We start from the raw sequence: 9,005 nt of genomic DNA, 5'->3' as shown, positions 1-9,005 counted from the left end.
ATAGCATATTTTAGAACAGCAGGTTTTTCCTTCCCATATGTATTTGAAGACTACAAGAAACATTTACTTCTAATTTTAGACATCACCGTCAAACGACTATAGTCAACAATGGTCAGGTTAAACTGTTTTTGTAATAATAATTTTGGGAGAAGATCTATAGAATAAAGCATAAAATTTAGGCCAAAGGCCAAGCGCTGGGACCTAAATGAGGTAATTCAACGTTGAACAGGAAATTGGCATTAAAATGGTTTAAAAGGCGCAACAGGAGGAAGCATCGCAGTTGCACTTTGAAACAATTGTTAGAGAGGGTGGAAAGTCAGATGGAAGAAAGAGAATATGAACGGAGGTTCAGAAAAAGGAATGAAGGAGATTGCAGCTAGGGGCCGAAGGGACGCTGCAAAGAACCTTGAGTAATGCCTACGGTGCACAGCGTGAGGTGGACTGATGGCACTGACCCATTTTGTTTGTTTGTATAGTGTTTCTACGTTGCATGGAACCAGCGGTTATTCAGCAACGGGACCAACTGCTTTACGTGACTTCCGAACCACGTCGAGAGTGCACTTCTATCACCAGAAATACACATCTCTCACCCCTCAGTGGAATGTCCGAAAATCGAACTCGCAGCCACCGAGGTGGAACGCAAACACCATACCGAACATGCCACTGTGGCGCTTCTGGCCCATTTTATTCCCTTCCGAAAATCAAACAAGAGGCACAAAACAACGAGGGAAATTCTTTCTTTTTCGTTCCTAATTACACCTTTGTGAGTGTCCGACATCGTGACCTCAAATAAACGTGACGGGGAGCGAATGACCTATTGCAGAATTGCAATATCATCCGGCGATATTTCCCGTCTCTCTCCCTCTCTCCTTTTTCTTTTATTCTCCGTCTCTCTTGTGATGCCGGACATAAATAACGGCTTCCAATAAATATTACTCGACAGACTCCAATATGGAGCTTGGATTCGAATATTGGAAACCTGTAATGTTCATGATTAGGCAAAAATATTCTGCAATTAAGTAACGGAAACCAACCCTCATCTCTCTCTCTCTCTCTCTCAAACCTACGGCGATATTTCGGTTACAACGAATTTCTTGTTTGCTTAAAATGGGAGTCGTAAAGAGACTGTTTGAGTACTAGCTATTATTGCAGTGTACTCGTATATTTGTTTGTTTGGATTACGTAAAAGGGTCGCTTTTTTTTTGCGAAAAACCAGTTTACGGTAGATTAGAAAATATAACAGAAAAATGAGCATATCAAATACTAGAAATATTTTTAGGTACATATGAACGCGCTTGCATAAATGGTCTTGTATTGACACAATGATAAAAAAAATACATAAAATCAATCTAAAAATATAAATGGTCTTGTAGTGACAAAATGAAAAAAAAAACATAAAATCAATCTCCAAGGACGGTATGCTGAAAGTATTTAATGAAACGGAACCAGAGGAATTTATTTCTGGTGATTAGAAATTCATTTCTCGATATAAAGTGGTCCGGATCCCACAATCAGCTGTGGGTCCCGTTGCACTTAACAATTGTTTCCTAGCCGCGTAAAAATACCTAATCCTTCGGGCCAGCCCTAGGAGAGCTGTTAATCAGTTCAGTGCAGTGGTCTGGTTAAACTAAGAAATACTTAACTGGGACCCGTAAGGTCATTGCGCAATGATGAGAATGAATGAAAATGGATCTATAATAGACATTCTAAAGGTCAATGTTGAAAACGGTAAAATGTCTATTGTTATTAAAACTGCCATAAATGAGGTAAAAAAGACATATCTATTTAAAATCATAAGATATTTTCATAAAAACCACAATCATTTCGAAAGCGAATCAAGGGATTCTAATTCGACAATCCCTTTGATTCGCTCCACATGTAAACAGGAATCTTGTTTCCCTCAATGGATACTTGACAATTTCACTTAAGTGATCTACATGATAAGTAAGATAAGCCACAAAATGAGCTTCTAACTATTGATTACTTCCAGAAAGGTCACTTTTCGTTATACCTGCTTAGTTTTAGCGTGACATTGGTACACAATTAATATTATGTTCGCTAAATTAACCTCTTGTTTAAATATTTCACATTTCGTTGGCACTTCCTCCAGAAATATGACTACTGACCCGAAAAATTCGCGGGGATTAAAACAGTTAATTAGAAGTACCTCCTAATTCGAGGCCTCAAAATAATTTATGCAAAAATCAACAAGACTTCTAGATGGGCTAAAAGGCGAATTACACCTCAGTAATGAAAAACGTAATGGGAAGGCTCTGGAAACACAATACCTCCATAAAGATGAAAAACATAAAAAAACCGATCTTTATTGTCGACCAAATCTCCAAGCCACACACAGATCCAGGCATCATCCCCCTGCTGTGGAGAAACACATTATCCATCCAAACTCGCGTCTCCAGACATATCATCATCGCCTTGTCTCCGTCGTCTCGTCAGAGAAGGCTCCAAGGCACCTTGGAATGACCAATGATGCCAAAATGGCTCTTGGAGGAGGAGGAGGAGGAGGAGGAGGAGGGAGGAAGCCCTCAAGGCACCTTGGAATGACCAATGATGCCAAAAATGGCTCTTGGAGGAGGAGGAGGAGGAGGAGGAGGAAGCCCTCAAGGCACCTTGGAATGACCAATGATGCCAAAATGGTTCTTGGAGGAGGAGGAGGAGGAGGAGGAAGGAAGCCCTCAAGGCACATTGGAATGACCAATGATGCCAAAAATGGCTCTTGGAGGAGGAGGAGGAGGAGGAGGAGGAGGAGAAGGAAGCCCTCAAGGCACCTTGGAATGACCCAATGATGCCAAAATGGCTCTTGGAGGAGGAGGAGGAGGAGGAGGAGGAGGAGGAGGAGAGGAGGAGGAGGAGGAAGCCCTCAAGGCACCTTGGAATGACCAATGATGCCAAATTGGTTCTTGGAGGAGAAAGAGGAGGAGGAGGAGGAGGAGGAGGAGGAGGAGGAGGAGGAGGAAGCCCTCAAGGCACCTTGGAATGACCAATGATGCCAAATTGGTTCTTGGAGGAGGAGGAGGAGGAGGAGGAAGAGGAGGAGGAGGAGGAAGCCCTCAAGGCACCTTGGAATGACCAATGATGCCAAATTGGTTCTTGGATGAGGAGGAGGAGGAGGAGAGGAGGAGGAGGAGGAGGAGGAGGAAGAGGAGAAGGAGGAGGAGGAGGAGGAGGAGGAGGAGGAGGAAGAGGAGAGGAGGAGGAGGAGGAGGAGGAGGAGGAGGAGGAGCCCTCAAGGCACCTTGGAATGACCAATGATGCCAAATTGGTTCTTGGATGAGGAGGAGGAGGAGGAGGAAGAGGAGGAGGAGGAGGAGGAGGAGGAAGAGGAGGAGAGGAGGAGGAGGAGGAGGAGGAGGAAGGAAGGAAGGAAGAGAGGAGGAGGAGGAGGAGGAGGAGGAGGAGGAGGAAGCCCTCAAGGGCACCTTGGAATGACCAATGATGCCAAATTGGTTCTTGGAGGAGAAAGAGGAGGAGGAGGAGGAGGAGGAGGAGGAGGAGGAGGAGGAGGAAGCCCCCCTCAAGGCACCTTGGAATGACCAATGATGCCAAATTGGTTCTTGGAGGAGGAGGAGGAGGAGGAGGAAGAAGGAGGAGGAGGAGGAGGAGGAGGAGGAGGAGGAGGAGGAAGCCCTCAAAGGCACCTTGGAATGACCAATGATGCCAAATGGTTCTTGGATGAGGAGGAGGGAGGAGGAAGAGAGGAGGAGGAGGAGGAGGAGGAGGAAGGAGGAAGAAGAGGAGGAGGAGGATGGAGGAGGAAGGAAGAGGAAGGAGGAGGAGGAGGAGGAGGAGGAGGAGGAGGAGGAAGCCCATCCCTCAAGGCACCTTGGAATGACCAATGATGCCAAATTGGTTCTTGGAGGAGGAGGAGGAGGAGGAGGAGGAGGAGGAGGAGGAGGAGGAGGAAGCCCTCAAGGCACCTTGGAATGACCAATGATGCCAAATTGGTTTCGTTGGAGGAGGAGGAGGAGGAGAGGAGGAGGAGGAGGTAGGAGGAGGAGGAGGAGGAGGAGGAGGAGGTAGGAGGAGGAGGAGGAGGCCCTCAAGGCACCTTGGAATGACCAATGATGCCAAATTGGTTCTTGGAGGAAGAAGAAGAAGAGGAGGAGGAGGAGGAGGCCATCAAGGCAACTTAGAATGACCAATGATGCCAAAATGGTTACTTGGAGGAAGAGGAAGAAGAAGAAGGAGGAGGAGGAGGAGGAGGGTGGGGGGGGGGGGGGTGGTGTTTGTAACTATCTGAGATATCACATTCCTGATGACCAATGAATTCCAAGAGGTTGTTGTGTCAGGTAGCAATTAATCTGTGGCGATTTCCTCATCGGAAACGTAACAGTATGCGGAGTTTGTTACTAAATATGTCATCAAAATATATAAGTATATAGAATTACACAGTCTCTAAATCTAAATTACTGGCAGCCTGCATACGCAAAATGACGAACGTATTAAAATTAATTTCAATATGCAGACATATTTTAACTAATGTGCTCAACAGCGTTCCGTAAATAATTAAGACAAAAAAAATGCATGACCGTCTTTAAATAATTACCTGTCAAGAATTAAAGAAAAAGGAGAAAAGGATCATAATTTTAAATAATAAATCCAGCAACAACAACATATATAAAGCAAAGCAAATCCTTAAATACTTATAAATGAGCAAAACGTCCTAGTAATAATTTTACATAATCAATCATGCAACAATAACATACATAAAACAAAAGTCTTTATATCCTTATCGATTAAAAAGGACGTTATAAATGGGGAAAAAATCAAATAAGTATAAATAACCAATCAAGCAACAAAATGTATCTCGTACCCAAAGCGAGGAACTCCCAAATAAATAAAATAAATTCCGTTCCGGGAAACATCCTGCTGTTGCAATCCGAACATCCAACAATTCCGGCGGAAGAGGTCGTTAAAACGACACCGTCAGATGTCTCTCCTATACTGCAGGAGCTCTTTCAAATACTACATATCGCTTCTGTGCTCGCGAATCATTCTTTCCGCTTCAAAATATGCACCAAAGAGCGATACAATTTTCAATCCACACGCAGAGGTAGAGATCTGCTAACGTTGAGCAATGACCGCGGGATCTGCTACCGGTGAGCAATGATAGTGGAATCTGCTAATATTGAGGAGTGATAGCGAAATTTGCTGCCACTGAGCAATGACAGAGGAATCTGCTAAAAAAAAGCGTCAAAATTTTGCATCAAAATTTTGATGCAAAATTTGAGTGTGTAGGACATTTTGATGTCAAAAAAAGATTTGAAGCAAAATTTTGATTGATCAAATCCGTTTGATATTTTTTGACGAGTCGTCAAATTTTTGATGCGTGTGTGGGCTCCTGTCAAAATTTTGATCGAACTTTTTAGTTCGCAGGTGACTGACGAGGAGATAGGATCGCCATGTTTGTGAAGAAGGAGGCCGAAAAGAAATTTTTGATTGAAGTTTTAGGAGTGTAGAGCCAATGCTGTTGTTATCGCTAAATTAACCTTCACTGAAAAATATATTTCTAAATATTTCTATTTTGAGGCTTATTGTAGTTGAAGTACAGAATTTTTCAATCTAATTCGTATATCAAGTATTCTGAAAGCCAACTATAATTTGATTAAAAAACCATCAAACAGTCAGTATTTTTCATACATAAAATACCTATTAATTCTCTCATTACAAACAAAGATAAAGCCTAACGTTCTAACTTATATAAAGTACAGAATTTTGCATAAAAGAATCGTGTTATTTAATATGTATATAGCTGACATAAAGGAAAGTCAGGTACAACATTCAAAAAATGTATTCCCTTACTGAACGATCAATAATTTACATACTAGATAAATAAGTATGCATGTCCATTTTTCTTTGACAAGAAGAATTAGATGTAATTTTATGTTAAGTAACCTATAAATTGTTATGAAAAATTACTGCGCAGAGTTTTTGACGTCACAAAAACCCTAGTCTAGTAATTTTCCCGTTTTAAAAACCAGTCTTTTGACCATTTCCGACGTTTACCAGGTTTATCAGTCCAATGCCAACACTAGTGCTATGGCCACTGATGCATCCATGTCGAAGATTTTGACGATACTGAATTTTGATGGGAAAAACGCCTAAACGTGCGTGGGCAATTATGCATCAAAATTTTGTATCAAAGTTACACGTCAAAATTTTGATGCAAAATTTTGACGCTTTTTTTGAACGTGTATGGGCCCCTAAGGCTGAACTATGATAGCGGAACCTGCTATGGTCAAGCAATGATAGTGGAATCTACCATTCAGCAATGACAAGAGGAATCTGCTACCATTGAGCAATGATAGTGGAATCTGTTAATGTTGAGCAATGATAGTAGAATAGGCTACTGTTGACCAATGAGTGGAATCGCTACCGCTGAGAATGACAGCGGAATCTGCCACCACTGAGCAATGACAGCGGAATCTGGTACCGCTGAGAAATGACAGCGGAATCTGCTACCACCTAGCAATAATAAACATAAATTGTACCGGGAAATTCTTGCGCAGTGATCATAATGCTGCAAGCAATCAATGCCGTGCAAATATGCAAGGCAGTTAAGATGCATCTACAATATCCCATTCAACCGTTTCAACTTAATGCTGCTGGAGATGTGTATTGCAAGATGCTAAAATAACTCTCACACGTAATCTCTCGCTTTCTCTCTCTCTACTTATTTCAGTTACCCACGAGGAAGAGATTTCCAGTAAATGCCACCGGATATCTGGAGATAAAACGATGAGCGCTCCTGATATTATTAAAAAAAAAATCTTTCATACGAGAAGTTCACACGCACATACACACAGCTGGATTTCTTAATTCAAAACATAACTCGTGGAGAAGATAAAGCACCTGCTTGCTTTGTCAACAAGGTGCGGCATTAAATCAGAACTAACATTTCATCACGGCGGCACAGCAGTTGTTGCTGAGAGAGAGAGAGAGAGAGAGAGAGAGAGAGAGAGAGAGAGAAAGGTTATTCCTCAAGGCTTAATGCTCCCAGCTCGTAAAAAAAATGGCTTTATATGATTTAATTCTATATTGTGTGCAGATACAAAAGAAAAATAAACGTCACTAGTCGCCATGCAGAAGCCTCTTGAATATAATAGTTCGTTTGTATGGCGTTTTTACGTTGCATGGAACCAATGGTTGAATATAATAGAATACAGAAGTTAGGCCAAAGGCCAAGCGCTGGGACTTACGAGGTCCTTCAGCGCTAGAAGGGACATTGATAGTAGAAATGTTTGAAAGGTGTAAAAGGAGGAAAACCTCGAAGCAGCTGCACTATGAAACAACTGTTTGGAGAGGGTGGAAAGTAAGATGGATGGAACGGAAAGAATATGAACAGAGATACAGTAAAAGGAACGAAAGAGGTTGCAGCTAGGGGCAGGAGGGACGCTACTACAAATAAACCTTAAGTAATGCCTACAGTGCACCACATGAGGTTTACTGACGGCACTCCCAAACCCAGTATTGGCGAATTGGAGAAAAATACGTTCCATGATATAAAGTATCAACTTTTAAAAGCAGCAAAACTTAAATTTACTCTCTATTACATTGAGAATCATGCTGACAAAGAAACGATACCAAATCGTAAAGGAGAGATTTTAAAAAAAAATCTAGTGGATACAACTGTCAATAAACTTCGATTTCTTGCACTTTGGCGCCGATTGGTGCAAATTTGTACTTTTAAATCCTTTGTGATTTTTTCCCGCTACTGGAACTGGTTAATCCCATTACGAGAAAGCCACATATTACCGGATTAAACACCAATTAACATCTGACATCTCCTCAATCTGGATCAATTCTTTCATCCGTAGCTTGGGGGATCTATTGACAACAGCATTCTGCTCTCTCTCTCTCTCTCTTCACTTAGACAGGGAAAGAGAGAAAGACTAGGTGAAGTTAGATACTAAATGGACACCTATCTCTTTTCATCTGTGAACTAATTGATATTGAATCTGTCGTTAGGGATTTGTCAGTAATGCTCTCTCTCTCTCTCTCTCAATCTTCACTAAAGAAAATAGAGTGAACGTATTTCAAGGACTGACTGAATCCTTATTGTTTCATCACTTGTAAATTACGGTGGATGGAAAAGATTGAAAGCGACGCAAATCTGAAGATAGGAGGATTAGAAGAGTTAGGCCAAGCAATGTTTTAAATCGTCCGCCTTAAGTGAAATTACTATTTGTGCAATGACACTCATTCCGACCTCATTTTGAAGCTGAATCCATGCACTTTACTGTGGTATGTTAGCACAAAGATAATCACTAAAACAAAATGTCAAAATGGGATGAAAAATTGCTGATAATGCTACACAGTCAAAGCAGTATAAGTGATCTAAAGGGTTAAGATTCCCTGAAAATTTCAAGCATGGCAAAATCCGTTATTTGAAAATTGGAAACATTTCATAAGATTGGCTGTAACCTTAAAAATATGTCAAGGTCATGCAACACTGGAACTGTAACCAGTGAATTAATATTGATAACTATAACTGTTTTATAAAAGACAATTGCAAAACTTCAACGAAAAAAATGACAGAAAACATTAATTATTGGATACACAGTATTTAATACTAAAGAATTTACTTTTCATTTTATCGTAGTTTATGAGTTTTATTTAATTTGTATAACTGAGCCTAGGTTTGGCCAAGAATTTAAGTTGGCAAGCCCAGCCCAGAGGGCTTTGTTTTGCACACTATCCCCAGTTACATGGTACTACTTACAGCAGGCATCACATGGTACACTGTAGATGGCATAAAGGTTCTTTGCTGAATGCTCTACGTCCCCAGCTGCTATGTTGTCTGTTTTTACTTTAAATTCCTTCCCTTTGGTTTAATCTCAAGTTTATTAAACTTTAAAACTTATTTATCCTTGCTTGTTTGTATGGTGTTTTACGCTGCATGGAACCAGTAGTTATTCAGCAACGGGACCAACGGCTTTACGTGACTTCCGAACCACGCCGAGAGTGAACTTCTATCACCAGAAATA

The sequence above is a fragment of the Macrobrachium nipponense genome, chromosome 36, assembly GCF_015104395.2.
Source record: "Macrobrachium nipponense isolate FS-2020 chromosome 36, ASM1510439v2, whole genome shotgun sequence".
Taxonomy (NCBI): Eukaryota; Metazoa; Arthropoda; class Malacostraca; order Decapoda; family Palaemonidae; genus Macrobrachium; species Macrobrachium nipponense.
This window is presented reverse-complemented; position numbering follows the sequence as displayed.